Source organism: Carya illinoinensis, chromosome 2 (genome assembly GCF_018687715.1).
Source record: "Carya illinoinensis cultivar Pawnee chromosome 2, C.illinoinensisPawnee_v1, whole genome shotgun sequence".
Taxonomy (NCBI): Eukaryota; Viridiplantae; Streptophyta; class Magnoliopsida; order Fagales; family Juglandaceae; genus Carya; species Carya illinoinensis.
The window spans coordinates 3118482-3141764 of record NC_056753.1 but is presented as its reverse complement, the minus strand read 5'-3'; positions in this window follow the sequence as shown (position 1 = coordinate 3141764).

The following is a 23283-nucleotide window of genomic DNA, read 5'->3' as shown; positions in this document are numbered from 1 at the left end:
CCATACAACCAAACAGTGTCTCCGCCAGATTCTCCATGTAATGACGATCGACATGATCCCTACTGTTATACCAATGTGAGATGAGGACTTCGCATAACGAAACCAAGTCTGCACATTGTCTTTCCAATTACGACCAATCGGGATACCCAAGAGAATTCCAAAATAATGCCAAACCTTACTTGCAAAGTCTCCAGTAAAAAGAACATGATTTTGATCTTCATAGTTACCATTATCACAACAGGTACGTCAAGAAGTTATAGGAATGCCAATACGGCAAAGTTGGTCATCCACACTCAAAGTTAGATTCCAAGCCTTCAACATATTAATGGACATTTTAAGGGGGAGTCTTTTATGCCACATCCATTCATGCCAGTCTAAAGTGCAACCCTAAATCCGAACACAATCCCAATCCGATTTAGTGGAAAACAGACCATTATCATTATTAGCCCAAATCAACACATCCAAACCCTCTTTTGTGTTATGAAGAGCCTTTAAAATACTATCCACATTATTCGGTCCCACTAGACTCAAGAGGCAATCCACATCCCAAGAATTGGATAATTTGCAATCCTTAATAGTAAGTAACGGATTTCCAGCAATAGGAAAACCGTCTACTAAAGGGCTACTATCACGCCATTTCTCATACCAAAAGAAAACATTACCCTCCTTAAGCCGCCACTTCAAGTTATTAAGAACCAACGAGAGGCTTTTAGCAATCATTTTCCAAAACCTAGTACCCCTTGTTGCTTCAATCAGGGTCCATGGCTTAGCACCCACATATTTACCTTCAAAGAAATTAGCCCATAAAGACTTACCTTGGATAAGATTCCAAGCAAAGTAATGTGAAGAGCTTGTTGCATATCATGAAGATGCCTAAGGCCTAAGCCACCTTCCTCAACCGGTCGACAAATAGAATTCCAGGCCACCCATTTTTTCTTACCTTTACCATTCGCCTCCCCCCAAAAGAATGTGCTCATAATACAACAAAGGACTTTAATAACAGATTGAGGAACCTGCAAAACAGCAAAAAGATGAAGGGCCATACTTGAAAGGACCTGCCGTAATAGGATAAGTCTGCCTCTCACCGAAAGGAGTTTCATCTTCCATCCAGATATTTTCTATTGGATTTTAGAAACCATTTCTTCCAAGTGCATATGTTTGAGACGACCCAAAATGATCGGCACCGCCAAATACTTAAAAGGGAAAAGGCCTTCCGAGAAACCTATCTTTCGTAAAAATATCCACATTATAGAAATTTTATGAGGTCAAAAATGGCAGATTTAGAATGATTAATGCATTGACTAGACCAACTTTCATACTTGTTAAGTACCGCTAGGAGCTCCTAAATAGCTTGTGAATTACCATTAGTAAAAATAACCAAATCATCAGCGTACATAAAATGAAAAATAATAGGTGTACCTCGGGCCTAAGAAAATTAACCAAATTGTTTTGCCTCCACGCTTTGCTTGATCAATCTAGAGACAACTTCTTGAAGAAAAATAAATAGGTAGGGAGAGAGGGGATTGTGTTGCGCCTAAACTTTGACTCAAATTAATGAACCAAAAATTTAGTGCAGATTTACCTACAAGTATACAGGTGTTATAGTATCTTACAGGATCGAATCCACAGGGATTGATTTTTGTGATAAAGAAAATAAATTCAGACAATGAAACGAAGTTACGAAAAGAAACATGGAATCAAATGAAGATTGATAAAATATCTTAATCAAACTAAAATGATAAAATGAATTGATATGGAGAAAAACTAAGGTTTCGAGGATCCGTCTAATAATTTATGATATTGTTTCGGATTGATTTACTTCAATTAAACTAGAATAATGATTCTGTTTAATTGGAAGATTTAGCATTTAAGATCAAGAAAAATAGTCGCTTATGATTGAGCGTGAACGATTGATGATTAAAACATTTACAAATCTATTTGAATACCACAGGGATTCCTCAAGCATTCACTGATTCAGAAATCACAATGAATCAAGACGAGTATATAGATAATCAAAATATGCAATAATAAAATCTTTCAATTGATCAAGCTCGCAAAATAAATTTTACATGGATTCGGAAACAATATTTAAATCATTAAACTTCACCTCTAACCTTAGTATGAAAATTTAGCCAAACATATTTATTACAAATACTATAGAAATCACATAAGTATTCTCCATTAAATAACTAACACAAGAAATACTAAGCAATAACTTAGAAACAACAAAATCTAAAATCCAATTGATACAAAGGAATAAATCAGAGATTGAATTCCATCCGTCTCTTCTAAATGAAAATGAATCAATACAAGAGCTTTACACCACAAGTGAAAAACATCCACTCCGAATGAAAAGTAAGGAAATGGAAACCAACATAATGAAAATAAGAACAGAGAGCTGAGTCCGTCTCACGCCGACTCAAAACAAAACAACAAAAAGTTAACTACCACTTCTCATCTCCCATCAAACTCCCTCCACGTCTTCCTCTTTATCCCAACACAAACATCTCCCTTTCTTCCCCTCACAAGTCCCCTCTTCAATAATAAACTCCAGCTCATGCACCAACTCTTTCAAGAGAATAAACCCACTGACTTTGCTTTATTTCACTTCCAGCACAACACAACACTTCAAATGTCCCCACCTAACTTCCTTCCACTCATAAAAAAAGAAAATGAACTGCAGAAAAATAAAATTCTTCCACCGAGTAATTCCCTTCCACGTCCATACTCTTTCATTGTCTTTCAACTCTTAAGCAAAATAAACCCCAGCCTCACCTGACCGACACTTCTCTCAACCCCATTTAATCATGCACCGACCGGCTGCTTCTCTCACATCCAAAAGAATAAATCCAATGAAATCAGAACACCTATACTTCCAGCTTCTAATCCTGCCGACTTTTTCCTTTCTACTCTAATCATGCACCGGCTGCCTTCTTTCACTCACATCCAACTCTAATTCTCTCAATATCTCTCCACATACCCCTCTCTTCTCACAATTCCAACCCGTACATTACACCTCAACCCCTACACCAATTGCTCCCCTTTCTTTTCTCACCTCAAATCTCTCTCTCTACTCATGACCAACACACCTCAACCCCTCTCTATCCCCCACGTAACCCTCTCACTCTACATCTCTCCAACCAATTGCTTCTTTTTCTTTCACGTCCAGCAACATATATATATATATATATAGCTGCTTCTAGTCGTCCAAACTCCCTCCTCCAATCACAATTCCTTTTTCTTTCAATCACCACCGATTTTTCTCTTCACTTCCCTTCAATCACGGCACCTCTCTTTCTTTACACACCAACCAACTAATATTCAACTCATGCACCGATTCCTCTCTTCAATTCAATCAAGCACCTATTTTCTCTCATCACTCCTACAAGTCTCCCTTGTTGAAAAATTAAACATGGCACTTCTCTACTCACCCACTCTCCTATCTCTTCTCTCCGTCCACTTTAGCTGCACCAACCTTCTTTCTTTTTTTTTATTTCTTTTTTTTTTTCTGTCCACATGCCTTCACGTTTCAGCTCCATTTTTAGACTTTAATGTTGCACCTCCAAAAATTCTTAAGCCTCCGTGAGTTTCGTTCAACCATGAAGATCACATGCATCTTGAATAGTCAAAGGAAGAAAATAACCACTGATTCTTCATTTTGTGTCTTCTTTTTCAGCTGCTAAGTACGTCCTTCCTTCCTCTCAATTAGTATGCATTTTTTATCAAAAGTTTCAACCGGATCTCATTTGAATTTTATTTAAACTGAAAATAAGAAGAAAGAAATAACACTCAAAAATAAATTATCAAAAACAGACTATATATGTGATTGAGCTGAAATATTGCATGTTTTAGCTATTTAAAACCAATGTATTTTAAATTCTTCATGACACTATTATTGGTTTTAGATAGAAAAATAGTTAATAAGCATAAATACGAGTTGTGATTTATAATTATTGATTCGTGACTACTCAACACCAGGAGTTGTATCCACAAGGAAAGTCTCAACAATTGTTCACATAGAATTGGGGCAAATGTCTTAGAACTCAGATATGTGTGTGTGGCTAAACCTCTGTATGTTCCTCACTAATAAACATGATTTATCATAGGATTTTTTTCAACCTTAAGATTAATCATTATTTATTCTAACTACCTCAAAGCCTAAGGGACTAGCAGTTTTCACGCCAACTCTGTTTAAAGGTTGCATATTCAACTCCCAAAGTTTTGGGTAACTGTTTCTAGCCCTTTATTCAGGAAAAATTACATGATTTTTTTTCTTTCTTTTTTTTTTTTTATAAGGCTCGGTAGTCCTGCAGTTTACTTCTCCTATTTTAAATCAATGAACATTAATGAGGAACACTACAAGTGTAAGCATGTGCAAAATGTTCTTTCAAAACTTGTCCTTCATTGTATATAAATCATATTAATTCTCATTTTTGTAAATATCGCATCCCAGTGTTTCAAGTCACTTCTCAACAAAATATGATGCATCATAAGTCATGTTCTATGCTTAAGGTTGAAAATAAATCTTTACAAAATAATTCCACTCAACTACTCCACCAAGATACTCAAATTTCACAAAAATGCCAGAAGTGTGTGTTAATCATTTATTTTTTTTTATTTTTTTATTTTTTATTTTTTTTTATTTTTTAGGTACTAATAAATTTTCAACAGAAAACCCTCCCCCCAACTAAATGTGACATTGTCCTCAATGTTCAGCAATTGAATGTTCGATGATGTATGCTATACAGGTATGAATTGGAGCAAGATAAACACTGTAGAACATATATTGAGACGAAAATGATTAAACAGAGAGGAAAGAATTCACCTGAGATATTCGAACGCACATAAGGAGTAGATTTCTGTCAAAGTTAAAAACACAAAAAGTAAAAGAAAGAAAAACAAAACAAACAAATATGGTATATACAATGAGAAATCAGAAATTAATTCTGATAAGTAGGATTCTCCAGAGTAGTGGACTCAACCTCTGGAGTAAAATCATCCAAAAATGGTTTCAACCTTTGTCCATTAACTTTAAAAATATTACCATTCTCTGGATTTTCTATCTCAATGGCCCCAAAAGGATAAACAGTTTTTACAACAAAGGGGCCGATCCATCGGGATCGAAGCTTGCCAGGAAATAAATGGAGCCTTGAATTATACAACAAAACTTTTTGGAAAGGCTCAAAAGATTTTCGAAAAATATTTTTGTCATGAAAAATTTTCATTCTCTCCTTGGCAATGCGAGAATTTTTGTAAGCTTCATTCCTGATTTCCTCTAACTCATTAAGCTAAAACTTACGAAGAGAGCAAGCTTTATCCACATCAAAATTAAATCGCTTGATTGCCCAATAAGCTTTGTGTTCCAATTCCACAGGTAAGTGGCATGCCTTTCCAAAAATGAGTCGATATGTGGACATACCAATCAGGGTTTTAAAAGCAGTACGGTATGCCCAAAGTGCATCGGTTAGTCGTAAAGACCAATCTTTGCGACTTGGGTTAACCGTCTTTTCTAAAATTTTTTTGATCTCCCGATTAGATACCTCAACTTGGCCACTTGTTTGTGGATGATAAGGGGTAGCAACCTTATGAGTAATACCATATTTTCGCATTAAGGCCTCGAAAGGCTTATTACAAAAATGTTTACCCCCATCACTGATAATGGCTCGAGGTGTTCCAAACCTTGATAAAATATTTTCTTTCAAAAATTTCAATACCACTTTGTGATCATTGTTTTTGCATGGAACAGCTTCAATCCATTTGGACACATAATCCACAGCTACCAAAATGTAGAGATTGCCAAAAGAAACTGGGAAGGGTCCCATGAAGTCGATGCCCCAACAATCAAATATTTCAACAACCAAAATTGGATTTAATGGCATCATACTCCGGCGGGTAATACCTCCCAACTTTTGACAACGCTCACAAGTTTTACAAAATTCATGGGTGTCCTTGAAAATGGGAGGCCAATAGAAACCACATTGCAAAATTTTAAAAGCAGTTTTCTTTCCAGAAAAATGGCCACCACATGCCCCAGAGTGACAAAAAGATATCACACTTTGAAATTCGTTATTGGGAACACATCGTCTAATTATCTGATCTGGGCAATACTTGAATAGATATGGATCATCCCAAAAGAATTTTCTTAGCTCCACAAAAAATTTTCTCTTATCTTGTTGAGTCCAAATGTGAGGAATTTCACCTGTAGCAAGAAAATTAGCAATGTCAGCGTACCATGGCACTTGAGATATACCAAAAAGTTGCTCATCTAGAAATGTGTCTTTAATAGGAACTGTCTCTATGGAATCTGAAAAAACAAGTCTAGACAGATGATCAGCAACAACATTCTCAACTCCCTTTTTATCTTTGATTATCAGATCAAATTCTTGCAGCAAAAGGATCCATCTAAGCAACCTGGGCTTTGCATCTTTTTTCGCTAAAAGGTACTTTAACGTAGTATGATCAGTAAAGATGACAATTTGAGATCCAATCAAATAAGAGCGAAATTTGTCAAGTGCAAAAATTACTGCAAGTAGCTCTTTTTCAGTTGTTGAATAATTCATTTGAGCACTGTTTAAAGTTCTACTTGCATAATAAATAACACAAGGCTTTTTGTCCTTACGTTGACCCAACACAGCTCCAACAGCATAATCACTAGCGTCACACATAATCTCAAATGGTAAATTCCAATCAGGTGATCGCATAATTGGGGCTGAAATCAACCAATCCCTTGAGTGACCATAAAATGACACTTCTCCCAGTTTAAAATCAAATTCTTTTCTTTGCATCTAATCAACACTCTTTCCAAATGACTCAAACATTCATCAAATGAATCACCAAAAATAGAAAAATCATCCATGAATATTTCAACGAAACGCTCTACCATGTCACTGAATATACTCATCATGTATCGTTGAAATGTAGCAGGAGCATTACAGAGTCCAAATGGCATCCTTCGATATGTAAAGGTACCAAATGGACATGTAAAAGTGGTCTTTTCTTGATCTTCAGGAGCAATCTCAATTTGGTTATATCCAGAATAACCATCTAGGAAGCAATAGAATTTATGGCCCGCTACACGTTCAATGATTTGATCCATGAATGGTAGAGGAAAATGATCCTTTCTGGTGACAGAATTCAGTTTTCTGTAGTCAATGCACACACGCCAACCAGTAGTAACTTTAGTTGGGATCAATTCATTATCAGCATTCTTAACTACAGTCACACCAGATTTCTTGGGTACCACCTGCGTGGGACTAACCCATTTGCTGTCAGAAATAGGGTAAATGATCCCTACATCCAGAAGTTTTAACACCTCTGCTCTGACAACCTCTTTCATGTTGGGGTTCAGTCTACGCTGCATTTCTCTAAAGGGTTTAGAATTGTCCTCTAGATAAATCTTGTGGGTACAAATCAAAGGACTGATACCTTTGATATCAGCTATGGTCCATCCTATTGCCTCTTTGTGTTCAATGAGAACACCAATCAATTTGCTCTCCTGAATTTCATCCAATTTTGATGAAATGACCACTGATAATGTCTCCGCTTGGTCTAAAAATGCATATTTGAGATTAGCAGGTAGAGGTTTCAAGTCGAGTTTTGATGTTTGCACACTTGAGGGGAGAGACACGACATCATGAGGCGGTAATTCCTCAAAACGTGTTCTCCATTTATCAGTGTCCATTATAGGAGTAAATTCTAGCAAAAAATTCATAGATGCAAGTACAGAATCATCATCAAAATTTACACCATGAACCAAACAAGCCTCAAGTGGGTCAGAAAAACTTGACAAATCAAATTTATTTTGAACAAGAGTTTGGATCAGATTTACTTCATGCACATCATCATCATCACCAGGTTGTTTACAAATATTGAAAATATTCAACTCCAAAGTCATGTTGCCAAAAGATATTATCATCACACCACTCCTACAATTTATTAAAGCATTTGAGGTCGCAAGGAATGGCCTACCCAAAATTATAGGAATTTGAGTGCAAACATCAAAGACAGGTTCTGTGTCCAAAACAATGAAATCCACTGGGAAATAAAATTTGCCTACTTGAACTAGCACATCCTCAACCATCCCTCTCGGTATTTTAATTGAACGGTCAGCAAGTTGGAGTGTTACCTTGGTGGGTTTAAGTTCACCAAGACCCAACTGCTCATATACCGAGTAGGGTAGGAGGTTAACACTAGCTCCAAGGTCAAGTAAAGCTTTTTCAATTTTAAAATTTCCAATCACGCAGGAAATTGTTGGACAACCCTGGTCTTTGTACTTAGGAAGAGAATTGTTCTAGAGGATGGCGCTTACCTGCTCAGTGAGAAAAGCCTTCTTTGCACCTTCATCGTACGCTTCACTGTGCATAAGTCTTTCAAAAACTTAGCATACGATGGAATTTGTTTGATTGCATCCAACAAAGGAATGTTGATTTTTACCTGTTTGAAAATTTCAAGAATATCAGCATTTTGAACCAACTTGTGAGAATGTTGCAATCTTTGGGGAAATGGAGCAGGTATTGGGGCTTTCACAAGCACATCCAATTCAACCTTCTCAAGTTCACCATCATTCTTGGAATTTAAAGAGTTGTTGGTCTCATCAACTTTCGTTGTTGAAATACTCTTATCAATTATTTTTCCACTACGTAAAGTGATGATGGACTTGGCATGTTCAAATTTTGAATCAGAGGGATTTGAATTTCTTACCTCAAATTTACCTTTGGGATTCGGTTGAGGTTGAGCAGGAAACTTACCCTTCTCTTGAGCATGTAATGCAGAGGTCAAGTCGCTAATAAAACTTCTCGTCTCAATAATGGCCTGCATTGTCTGAGTGTTGATATTTGCTTGTCCCTGCATAAAAGCCTGTAATGTTTCCTCAAGGGTTTTCTTATGTGGAGGCACATAAGGACTAGAAGAAGATGGCCCTTAAGGATTTTGATTTGAATTGGACTCATTCCTCCAACTAAAATTGGGGTGATTTCTCCATCTAGGATTATATGTTTCTGAATAAGGAGAAGAAAATGGTCTCCTATAGGAATTCATGACATTTGCTTGTTCGTGCAACACCTCTTTAAAAGCAGGGATTGTTGGACAATCCTGAGTTAGGTGACCACTAATCTCACAAATGCCACAATTTTCTTCTTCTTTTTCACTGGCCTTAACCGGATTTACCTTCCTAACCTCCATGGCTTCAACTTTTCTTGTCAGACTTGCTATCCTAGCATTCACATCATCATTTCCTTTAAGAACATACATACCTTCCTGAGACATGGCACCGAGTTTCAGCTTATTTGACCGATCAGAACGATCTATGTTATCCCAAGATTGGGCATTTTCAGCTAACTGGTCAAAATAGTCCCAAGCGTCATCAGGATCTTTATTTAGAAAATCACCGTTACACATCATTTCTACAAACTGACGCATTTGAGATGTTAAACCTTCATAGAAGAAACTAATGGTGCGCCAAGTCTCATAGCTATGATGCGGACAAGTTAGCAACAATTCTTTAAAACGTTCCCAACACTGAAAAAATGTTTCATTTTCCTTTTGAGAAAAGTTCATAATATTTCTGCGAAGAGTGTTGGTCCTATGAGTAGGAAAAAACTTTTTTAGAAATTCTCTTTGCATTTCTTGTCATGTGCCAATAGATCTTGGTCTCAAAGAGTTCAACCAATTTTTAGCTTTTTCTTTCAAAGAGAATGGAAACAACTTTAATCTAACAACGTCATCATTGATAGTTTGGTTTTGTAAAGTTGCACAAACTTCTTCAAATTCTTTTAGATGCAAATAAGGACTTTCTGAATCTAAGCCATGAAACTTGGGAAGTAATTGGATTACTCCCGGTTTTAAACCAAAATTTCTCATATTCGTAGGAAAAATCATGCAAGATGGAGTACTTGTCCTTGTAGGCTGCAAATATTCGCGCAAAGTTCTCATTGGCGGATTATTTTGTGCCTCTTCATTTTCTTGTTCGTCATGAACACTACGATTGTCAGCCATGGTATTAGAATGAGAATTTTTAGAATCACCTGACAAAGTATCAACCAATTCTTTTAAAACAGTTTCCTCTCTTCTCAATCTACCTGTTTGATCACGTTGCCACGAGATCATTCATCATAGAGGATCGAGTACATTCAAAAAGTAAAAACAAAATGCAAAACAAGTAAGAAAGTAAAAGAAAAATTTTGGAACGAGATTACCAAATGGTATGAATATGGAAGCAATGTTACATGCTCTGTTTTTTGTAAAAAATCGTACCTGCAAGTAGAATATGAAAAACAATTAGCAAAAGATTACTAAAAATTTTTTTTTTTCTTTTCTCAAAAAAAAAACAATTATCACACATTACAATCCCCGGCAACGGCTCCAAAAACTTATTGCGTCTAAACTTTGACTCAAATTAATGAACCAAAAATTTAGTACAGTTTTACCTGCAAGTATACAGGTGTTGTAGTATCTTACAGGATCGAATCCACAGGGATTGATTTTTGTGATAAAGAAAATAAATTCAGACAATGAAACGAAGTTACGAAAAGAAACGTGCAATCAAATGAAGATTGATAAAATATCTAAATCAAACTAAAATGATAAAATGAATTGATATGGAGAAAGACTAAGGTTTCGAGGATCCGTCTAATAATTTATGATATTGTTTCTGATTGATTTACTTCAATTAAACTAGAATAATGATTCCGTTTAATTGGAAGATTTAGCATTTAAGATCAAGAAAAATAGTCGCTTATGATTGAGCGTGAACGATTGATGAATAAAACATTTACAAATCTATTTGAATACCACAGGGATTCCTCAAGCATTCACTGTATTCGGAAATCACAATGAATCAAGACGAGTATATAGATAATCAAAATATCCAATAATAAAATCTTTCAATTGATCAAGCTCGCAAAATAAATTTTACATGGATTCGGAAACAATATTTAAATCATTAAACTTCACCTCTAACCTTAGTATGAAAATTTAGCCAAACATATTTATTACAAATACTATAGAAATCACATAAGTATTCTCCATTATATAACTAACACAAGAAATACTAAGCAATAACTTAGAAACAACAAAATCTGAAATACAGAGGAATAAATCAGAGATTGAATTCCATCCGTCTCTTCTAAATGAAAATGAATCAATACAAGAGCTTTACACCACAAGTGAAAAACATCCACTCCGAATGAAAAGTAAGGAAATGGAAACCAACATAATGAAAATAAGAACAGAGAGCTGAGTCCGTCTCACGCCGACTCAAAACAAAACAACAAAAAGTTAACTACCACTTCTCATCTCCCATCAAACTCCCTCCACGTCTTCCTCTTTATCCCAACACAAACATCTCCCTTTCTTCCCCTCACAAGTCCCCTCTTCAATAATAAACTCCAGCTCATGCACCGACTCTTTCAAGAGAATAAACCCACTGACTTTGCTTTATTTCACTTCCAGCACAACACAACACTTCAAATGTCCCCACCTAACTTCCTTCCATTCATAAAAAAAAGAAAATGAACTGCAAAAAAATAAAATTCCTCCACTGAGTAATTCCCTTCCACGTCCATACTCTTTCATTGTCTCTCAACTCTTAAGCAAAATAAACCCCAGCCTCACCTGACTAACACTTCTCTCAACCCCATTTAATCATGCACCGACCGGCTGCTTCTCTCACATCCAAAAGAATAAATCCAATGAAATCAGAACACCTATACTTCCAGCTTCTAATCCCACCGACTTTTTCCTTTCTACTCTAATCATGCACCAACTGCCTTCTTTCACTCACATGCAACTCTAATTCTCTCAATATCTCTCCACGTACCCCTCTCTTCTCACAATTCCAACCCGTACATTACACCTTAACCCCTACACCGATTGCTCCCCTTTCTCTTCTCACCTCAAATCTCTCTCTCTACTCATGACCAACACACCTCAACCCCTCTCTATCCCCCACGTAACCCTCTCACTCTACACCTCTCCAACCGATTGCTTCTTTTTCTTTCACGTCCAGCAACATATATATATATATAGCTGCTTCTAGTCGTCCAAACTCCCTCCTCCAATCACAATTCCTTTTTCTTTCAATCACCATCGATTTTTCCTCTTCACTTCCCTTCAATCACGGCACCTCTCTTTCTTTACACACCAACCAACTAATATTCAACTCATGCACCGATTTCTCTCTTCAATTCAATCAAGCACCTATTTTCTCTCATCACTCCTACACGTCTCCCTTGTTGAAAAATTAAACACGGCACTTCTCTACTCACCCACTCTCCTATCTCTTCTCTCCGTCCACTTTAGCTGCACCAACCTTCTTTCTTTTTTTTTTTTTTTCAGTCCACATGCCTTCACGTTTCAACTCCATTTTTAGACTTTAATGTTGCACCTCCAAAAATTCTCAAGCCTCCGTGAGTTTCGTTCAACCATGAAGATCACATGCATCTTGAATAATCAAAGGAAGAAAATAACCACTGATTCTTCATTTTATGTCTTCTTTTTCAGCTGCTAAGTACGTCCTTCCTTCCTCTCAATTAGTATGCATTTTTTATCAAAAGTTCCAACCGGATCTCATTTGAATTTTATTTAAACTGAAAATAAGAAGAAAGAAATAACACTCAAAAATAAATTATCAAAAACAGACTATATATGTGAGGAAATATTGTCCCATTAAATCATAGTTATAAAATTAAGCATAAACATAATATCAATCAATTAAAAATCACAACTCGTATTTATGCTTATTAACTATTTTTTCATCTAAAACCAATAATAGTGTCATGAAGAATTTAAAATACATTGGTTTTAAATAGCTAAAACATGCAATATTTCAGCTCAATCAGATTGCCTTGACGCAAACCACAGGCTCATTGGATGAAACCTTTAATAGTGCCATTCATCATAATAGAGTAGTAAGGGGTCAAAATACAAGCCCTGATAATATCACAAAACTGTGTAGAGAAGCCAAAACAACGAAGAACCTCCAAAAGGAAATTCCAATCCACTCTATAATAAGCCTTAGCCAGATCTACTTTAAGCATAATATTTCCCTCATGGGCCTTCTTATTGATGGAGTGGACCATTTCCTGAGTAAGGCTAATATTTTCAAAAATACTTCTACCAGAAATAAAGGCGCTTTGTTCCCACAAGATCATACTTGAAAGAAAACCTATCAATTGATTAACAATAATTTTGGAGCAGATTTTATAAAACACCAAAGACAGGCTGATAGGACAATACTTATCAAAACCTGAAGGCGTATATCAACCTTCGGAATCAAGACCAGAAAAGAAGCCATAAAAAATCTAGAAAGCTGCTTAGAGCTAAAGAGCTCTGATATAGTTTTGAAGATGTCCACTTTCACTACCTCCCAACTACTTTTGAAAAAACCTGACCAAAACCCATAAAGCCCTAGGGAGCTATTAGATGGAATAGAAGATAAAGCCAAAAATATTTCATCCATAGTAGGAACTGAGCACAGTCTAATATTATCAATATCCGAGATGACTGGATCAATGAGATTTGACAAATTTGGTAATGCTCTAGTCAGATCCCCTGCAGAAAGTTAGAAAAAAAAATCTACAGCCCCTTGATGAATACTCTCCGGCAAATAAAAAATAACCCCATTGGAAGAGCGCATTTCCATAACACGTTTACTCCTTCTATTAGCCAAACAAGCATGAAAAAATTTTGTATTACGATCACCTTCCACTTGCCGTTTTAATTTAGACATTTGGGCCAATCTAGTGTCTTCCCATCATCGCCAGGAGTCCAATTCCACAGAAGAAAAGATATGCTCCTTTTCTATCTCTTCATCCCAGCCTTATTGCAGTCTGTGTTCCAGGCCCTCAATCTGTTTCTCAAGAAAATTGATGTTTGTAATGGTACTACCAAACACTCGCTTATTCCATTCATGCAACCCAACCTTCATTTTTTTTAGTTTTGCCACTAATTTCATGAGACCCCTACTTGTAACATCATCAGACCACACATTTTGGACACACTCTAAAAAATTCAGGTGATCCACCCACATTTGTTGAAAGCGAAATTGCAAAGGTCCATAAGAGAAAGGGTCCATCTTGAATTCAATAAACAAAGGAGAATGGCCCAACGTGGTGCGCAAAAAGGTAAAAGCAAACAGCATTCGGAAACAAGGAGAGTAAAGAGACATCCATGAAAACCCAATCTAATTTGGCCTAAGAGTGGGTAAGCCCCGACTAACCATTACACCAAGAGAAAGTGGTGCCCTTTGATTTCATCTCAACCAAACCACCCTATTGAATCCAATTATTGAAGTCTTCCATTGCAACTCTAGGACGTGGGCATCCTCCCCTTATCTCTGAATTATTGCGAACAATATTATAATCACCAGCAAAAAGACAAGGCTCCGAACCCATGAGATGAGAGCTAAGATCCTCCCACAAAATTTTCCAAGCATACATATTAAACTTGGCTTGAGCCTTCAATTCAACCTTTAATGTGGCCAATTGCACTTTATTTTATTTTATATCGAACCAAACTTTCTTCAAATTAATTGCAACTCATTTAAACTAAATTTTTTTTTTAATCAAAATATGCCAATACAATAATTTCCTCATTTACATTCAACTCCCATTTATATTCTATAGTGACACAAGATTAATGTGACTAAAACTTAACATGTAGATCAACTAGAATCAAAATGTGACGTCATATTCAAGATTAAAACAGTTCAAAAATATAAAAATACCATGCATTTTAATCACGTGCACTTCAAGTTGGCTTTGTGCCAGTAAAAAATTATCAAGAATTAGTTAGAAAGATTTTTATTTTTTGTAAAGAAGGGTAATCAAATCCTTTCTAGTATTTTAAAAAAAAATTAAAAAATTGAAAAAAAAAAGGAAAAAAAGAAAGAAAGAAACAAGTCGGGTAATCCCAATCTTCCGAAATCGGGTATCCAGTAATTGAAATTCACTTGGATTTGGTTGAGTCAGATGGATTTTTGGCTCAGGTTGGATGAACAATACTACATACAATTAATATAATTCAATAATCTACAATTCCTTGATCTCCTTAATATGGCTTAAGCCAGCTTTGGAAGTACGTGCATTGATCTTAGACACTTCTTCTTGAAAATGTGATACAGTTGCCGATTGGTGAATGGGGGATCAGAGAGTCAAATAACAATTGGTTTGGGTTGTTCTAACTAATAGGATGAAGAATGTGCAAAATCCCATATTGTTTTTGAAGGATTTTTCAATGGCTAATGACTAGAATTCGCATTATCTTTAAAGACTTTGTAAGGGTTAATTTTTTTATATAGGGCAAATAAAAGTGTTACGAGTTAATGATAAACAATAAGCCGCATGCAGTACCCAACTAATTACATAATTCACTAGAGTTAGATGAGTGGCTGTAAAAATAAGAAAATGAGAAATTTTGTACAAAATGCACACAAATTCATTATAGACACAAGTATATATATACACTGCTAGCATGTATAAGATCTTGAGATTATTGGGATTGCAATTATAACAAATAAAAGGAAATTGAAGCTAGTTTCAAGAGGAAAATATGTAACAAGAGCATAATGATTTGAGAATATATCTTTCGAGCTAGCTGTGTTACTTTCCTTTAAGGGAACCTTGCCTTGCACATCTTCACAATCTTATATGGAGTGTGAGCCTTGTGTAGGACAAGAGTTTACCTTAATATCTACTTGCATGTCTAGAGCATTGCTGGATGATTGTATCTTAAAAACCGCCCAACGAACCAATGGGTGGGAAACACATCTTTAGCTTGTCCGAAAGAAGGATAAATCAAGAAGGTATGAGTCTATTAGTGAAGATATCAGCAACTTGGTCATGTGTGGGAAGATAGCAAGTGACAATGTCCTTTTTGACAACCTTCTCTCAGATGAAGTGGTAGTCCACTTTCACATGTTTGGTACGAGAATGGAACATGGGGTTGGAGGCCAAAGATAATGCTTCTAAGTTATCACACCATAGAGTTGGTAAAAATGTGAGAGAGATTTGTGACTCCTTGAACAACATCCTAAGCCAAAACATCTCTACAGTGCACAATGAAAGAGAGTAATACTCAGCCTCGATGCTAGATTTAGACACAATAAGATGTTTCTTAGCAACCAATGAACAAGGTCCAAAATAGTTTCCTATCCAATCTAGATCAATGTAAGCATAGAGCTGCGCTAAGCCTTTTCCAAAATGCAATCCATGGTTGATAGTGCCATTTAGGTTAGGAGAACTTGTTTAGATATTGTCAAGGTGTCTTGGTAGGATTATGCATGAACTAACACAGTTAGTTGACAGAGAAAGAGATATCTGGTCTGTCAAGGCACAGTATTGTAATGCTTCTAACAGTTGCCTAAACTCATACAGATTGTTAATAAGGTCACTATCATGATGAGGTAACTTAAAGCTTGCAAGAGTGTGTCTTGGCTGGTTTAGCCCCAGTCATTTTAGCTCTACCAAGTAAATCTATCACATATTTTGGCTGAGATAAGAACAGTCGCTGCCTTGTGTGTTGAACTTGTATTCCTAAGAAAAAGTACAGATTCCCAAGGTCTTTCTCGACAAAAGTAGTTTTCAAACAAACAATGAGAATAATGATTATAGATAGATTATTGTCAGTGACTATAATATCATCCAAGTAAATTAAGAGAAATACATGGATGTTGGACTTGTGAAGAATGAAGAGTGATTAGTCAACTTGGGATTATTCAAAATCGAGATTGATAAAAGTTGAAGCAAGTTTGTTGAACCAGGCTCTAGGAGCTTGTTAGAGACCATAGATTGATTTCTGAAATTTGCACACATGTTAAGGGAACCTGTAATGATGCAACCTAATAATTCTAAAGTCGGAATATTGATAACTTTTATTAGGCCTAAATTATATATAATTGGTCATATTGGATAAGCACACGATCGATTAGGATTGAAATTGATTAGGATTTTTAATTAGGCTCAATAACTAGGTTAATTCTCATTTATTATTTATTAAACGAGTTAGACTCCTTTTAGAATTTAAAAATCGGTCATTAGAAATTCCATCACTAATTGAAGTTCCCTACATAATCTCAGTCATTTCTAATCTTACATTAAATGAATTACTAGATCATGTTTTTTAATGTAAACTCTCTTCTTGAATGATCACAATCAAGTCTAACTCGAATTCAAATTTGTCGACACCTGCTCCCAACTCTCTTTATAAATATCGTCCGTGTATTGTTGGGAAAAACCATAAACATTTGTAAGTGCAACAGTAAAACTCAAAATACCCAATCCATCACTGTGTGTCCCATGTTCACCATGCTAATAGCCAACTGCCTCATTCCTCTCACAACATCCCTCATGTTTTCTATTTTCTTCAAGTTCACATGATGGATTTAATGCCAGAAATATTGGATTAAATCTATGGAGTAAGTAGCTTGATCATAAATTTAAATAATTATCATTACTATTAAAGTCAATTATTTAGAAACCAATGTTTATGTTCCAAGTATGTTATGATATCTACAAGCACGTCACTCATCATAATTTATGATCATGTTTCATTTATCATATTATAGTTATGTATGCATTATGCGTCTCATATAATATCTCACGTTGCATAAGAAACGTAAGTTTTTACAAGACAAAGTGTAAGATAGAGATCAGATAAATCAGATGGTCATTCAGATGCATACTATCAACGCAATCAGGGTGGATGTGCAAGCCACCAACTCAATGATGGTCCACCATAGTATTTTATCATATTAGATCAACGGTTCCCCTTGTGGCCACAGCATGTGGGACCAGCGCATAACCTTGCACATAGGGTGAAATGTGTTGGCCAGTCAAACAAGTCAGTTAAGTTAGATAATTTGGATTAGTCAATTTACCAAAAATATTTTCAAGTCATGCATGTCATCAGCATATTTATGAACAATCATGATTTTAATTATCAACATGAAATATTTCATGAAAAACCTTATGTTAAATATGTTTACATTATATTGGGTTTCGTATTGAGTCATCAACTCATTTTAGTTGTTTTACATTTTCAACCACCCCAGGTCAAAATATTTGTAAAAGTAGAGCTGCAAAATAGGACTTAGTCTAAGGAGATGTGACAATGGCCTACATCATATACAGAACTTTTATGTCATAATTTTGCTAGTAACAATGTTTGAAAATTTTTAACAAATGCTTTTGCACACTTTCGATTATGATTTCAGTATTTTAATACAAAATGACCTTATTTATTATAAGAAATCTTTCGTCTTTGTACTTGGCACTTCCTTTAGAATAAAATAAATAAATATATTTTTAAATCAGGTTCAATAGTAGCACTCCGGCTCCTGTGATTTTTTTTTTAAAAAATGAACATCTTTCTTAACTTTGGAGAGTGGGGTGTTACAGAATCAATGGTCTCTAAAGCCTTATGGTTGTTCCTTATACACCTCCTCTTCGAGTGTCTCATGAAGGAATGCATTAGAGACATCTAGTTGTCTCATAGGCCATTTGAAGTGTACTACCACAGGTAGGAGAGTTTGAATTGTGGAGGACTTGACCACTAGGCTAAAAGTTTCTATATAGTCAATCTCACTTCTTTGTTCAAAACTTTTGGCTTTAAACCTTTCCAAAGGACCATTATCTCTTTGCTTGACATTGAAGACCCATTTATTTGTACTGGCATTTTTATGAGATTGCTTTGGGCATAAGGTACATTTATAATTGGGTTTGAGGGTTAGGGGCTCTTTACTCATGGCCTGGTGCCATTCAAGGGACTTCATTGCTTGAGAAAAGTGTGAAGGTGCTGATGGCAACATAGTGGAGAAAGAAATAATAGAATTGAGAACCATCAAGGAATGCTTGGTTGAAGAGTATAATATGTAGTCTAGAAATGTCTTTGGTCTCCAAGAACCATCTTGTGATCTAGTTGTCATGGGATGAGTAGAGATGACTAAGGTAGGCATTTGAGATGTAGAGTCTTTGGTTTGTACATTTGCTGGAGAGAGATGTGAATTCAGGTGAGATTGGGAGGTGTTTGGTCATCAACTGAAAGGACTGAATCAATGTGTTCAGGTAATATTTCAATAGAGGAGTTGTTGCAGAGATAGTAGAAATATGGGTACATTGAAGATGACATGTTTGTTGATGATCATTTTCTTGGTGATTAGATCATAGCATTTATAGCCATGGTAATTTGAGCAATAGCCTAAGAAGATGCACTCATTTGATGCACTCTTTTGACCTATACATTAGTCTGTGACTATTGTATGGACAAAGAAATGTAGCAAGCACATCCAAAGACCTTGAAAAGAGAGTAGTCTGGATCTTTGTTCAATAGCTTGACATAGGGTGATTCATACTTCAGTAGAGCAGTAGGCAACTTATTGATTAGGTATACTGCAATGTTAAAAGCATCTATCCAGTAAGTCAAAGGAAGCTTAGATCGAGCTAGGAGAGCTAGACCTATTTCTATAATGTGTCTATACTTCCTTTCGGGTAGGCCATTTTGCTAGGGTGTTTATGGATAAGATATTTTGTAAATAATGTCATTTGAGCTTAGGGGATTTTTAAGTTGGTTGGAGGTAAATTCTCCCTCACAATCTAAGTGAAAAGTTGTGATCTTTCTGGATAGAAAGTTTTATGCAATGCATTTAAACTTGAAAAAGCACTCATATGTTTTAGATTTATGATGCAATGGGTATATTCAAGAGAAACGACAAAAATTGTCAATGAAGATGACATAGTATTGACAACCATTAGTAGAGTCAATAGGTGAAGACCTCAAATCTGAGTGACCTTTTTCCAAAGCTTATGTTTTTACATTATTGGACTCAACGAAAGGAAGTCTTTTGGACATAACAAGTTGGAGTGACTCAAAGTGAATCATGTACAACTAACTCAACAATAGGAAGCTGAACATATTTCTTAAGCTTATCTAGAATATGAGGTGGTGGATGACCTAATCTTCGATGCCAGATGGATGAACTTGTAGAGACTCGAATGAAGGCAACAAAGTCTTGGATTTATTGGTTGTTTTTTATAGATGGATTGCATACAAGCCATCCTTACTTAGCTCTTACAAAAGCGTCAGCCCTATGAGGTTGTCATTCACACAGAAATAGGAATCCGTTAGTTTAAACCAACACTTGTTGTTAACACAATTTTTCTATGGACAATAAGTTGGCAAAAGCATTGAGATAATGGAGAATTTTTTTCATTTTAAAATACTGTATGGAATTAAAAAGGATTGAAGAATTGGTGTTTGCTATTTGCAAACAGGTACCATTCATACAACCACCTCTTCTTTTTCTTTGAATAGTTTTATATAGTCAAGTTCACCAAAGCAGTTCTCACATGGTTGTTAACTCCATTGTCAGCCTACTAGGGCTGCTCGTTAGGTTGGTCAGCAATAGAGTCAGTTTTTGCAACCATAGCTACCAATTGAGCAAGTGGATGTCTTCCTTGATTTGAAAAATTATTCTCTGGTGTCCAATCTTGCCACAAGTTTGGCAAGGTGCTCTGTTGAAGTTGAATTAACTGATTCATTGTTATTTGTGTTTCTCAAGGGTTGATTCCCATTTGATATTTTTGTATTGATAGTTGTTTTTCTATTCATCAGAGGACTTTCCTTTATAGTTGCTAGAATATGCAAGCCTTGGTATATAAAACAAAAATGGCAGGATCCAAGGACTGGGATTGTTGTTGGTGATTGTCAAGCAGTATCTCATAGTTGAGAAGTTCTACTTAGAGTCTTCAAAGGACATTGTTGACTCACGAGTAGAGAAATTAAAGGAGGTGATAAACAATGTATAGGTAGGATTAAGTCCACCAACAATGTGGGCGATAAGATCATCATCTCCTATAAATTTTCTTGGTGTTGTAAATTGGTTAGTAAATGCCTTGACTTGGTTAAGATACTTAGAACAAGGACGTGACCTTGATTTAGAAATTAGAGTTGGCATTTTAGGTATGTTATTCTGGATCTTAATTGTGAAGCAAAGCTTGCAGCCAATGAGTTCCACACCTATCTAGATGTGTTCAAACCATATATTAAGGATAATACACATGACTCAAAAGGAGTGGTGTTGAACCAGCTTAGAAGGTGTTGATTTTTGCTAAAAAGAGTAATCGGTTCACTATTGTGGTGATTTTTTCCAATTCTTCAACTAGAAAACTAGGAGGGCATGGCTCATTACCATCAACAATACCTGTCAACTCATGGCTTCTAAGAACTAGTAAAAACTGAGACACCCAATTCAGATAATTAGTGTTTTCCAATTTGACAAAGATAAAGTATGTAATGTTGGGAAGGTTTAGGGTGTTGTTGGATGTGGTGGAGTAAGAGATAAATGAAGATGATGCCATGTTGTTGGTGTGTAGGGTTGAAGGGTTTCCCGAAAAGGGCTCTGGTATCATGTAAAAACAAAGAAATAAGAAGTTTTGCACAAAATGCACACATTTTCATCACAAACACAAGTATATATACACTGTCTGCAAGTATAAGATCCCATCCTTATTGGGATTGCTATTACAAAAATAAAGAGAAATTGCAGCTAATTTAAGAAGGAAAATCTATGAAAGCATCCTAATAATTTGAGGGTATACTGCTGAGCCAGTTGTGCTACTCTCCTTCCAGGGAACATTGCCTTACACATCTTCACAATCTGATATGGAAAGTGAGCCATGAGCTAGACAAGAGTTGATCTTAGTATTTGCGCATGTATGAAGCATTAATGAATGATTTTATCTTACCAGTGAGGAGGGTCCTTTCCATTGTGGAACCATGGTGAGAAAAGCGATGGCAAAAAGTTTGGAGTGCTTCCATTCGAAGAGGCAACGGCCCATTTTGCTAGGTCTTGCACACAGAAGTTTGCACTACACATGACATCTTTTTCAATTTGTAGATTTAGACTTCATTTTATAAGATAACTTTGTATGCCAAGTGTTTTTTAATTATTTATTATGTTATATACTTAATACCTTAAATGATACGAATTTTCATCATTTTTGGTCTAGTGGATTCAAGTAGCAGCCAAGGAACTATGCATACTTGTAATAGTACAACTTTATGCTCAAACAAGACGCATATAAATGGCCTAAATTCTAAACTTAAGTGATTTGATAAATAGAATGTTGCATAGCCATTACACATATTAACAAAGGCTTCTGGTGAATGTATTCCTTGTTGTTTTGTATGCTGTTTTGACCAACAATTGTTTTTATTTTATTTTTTAATTACAAGACCTTGGGAGAAGTTATACTAGAAGTTTTGCGAGGGTCATGAAAGGGTATTGGTTAAATCGAGTGAGTACTTGTATTCTATGTTCTAAATACAAATATATTGAACTAACTTTTGGCTGGCTTAATGATGCAAGGGGATCCGAGACAGATGATGTTGAGCTGTCAGATTGCACCTTGATGGCGCTGAGATACCATGAGTTGGCAGATCATCGCAAAGGCAGGAATTGATTGTGATGTGTTCCTCATTAGGGCCGTTTTGAGTGCGTTTCAGTCTTTTGGCCATAACTTTGGCTACGGGTGTCAGAATCGCACATAAGACCCCAATTCGGAAAGCTCTTTTCGGCGCGTACGCTGTCCACATCGAGCATGGCTCCATGTGCCTTTTTTTTTACCTCAAATTCTGCTATTTTCCCCTCCGAATCACTAGTTTTAGTTATTTTTTACTATTTATGGTAATATTTCACTTGTCAGTTAGGAAGTCATTTTAAACCCGATTTGGGCCGGATTTTTTGCAGATTGTTTATTTTATTTCGATTTTCAATTTAGAGTGATTTTCAAGATTTTGCTATTTTTGGCAAAATTCGAAAAAATACGATTTTTTGCTATAACAGTCCGACTTGTGGACTAATTTTGATCATTGCTTGATTTTATAATATTCCGTTAAACCCTAGAGACTTTTCTCTCTGGTTTTGGGCGATTTTTCTCCTGTGAATCATCTGTTGGGACTAGCCTGCAGGATAATCGCTATTTTGTCTGGCGTCACTTAAGTGGTAAGACTTTTGGTCTCAAGAATGTGCTCCTTTAGGTCTAACTTTTAAACGGTTAAAAAATATAAAAATATGTTGTGTTTGCATAGGTGTTTCGTTCAGAAAATTATATTGAACTAAGTGCATAGTTAGATTACCTTAGCTTAACACACGAAGTAATGCTAAATACAATTATAGGATATGCAAGTCTCACATACTCCCTTTGAAACAAGTGAGCTCTATAATTAAAAAATGAGTTTTTTAATGTGGCTCCTAGATGTATATATTATTCTCAAAGAAAATATGCCAGA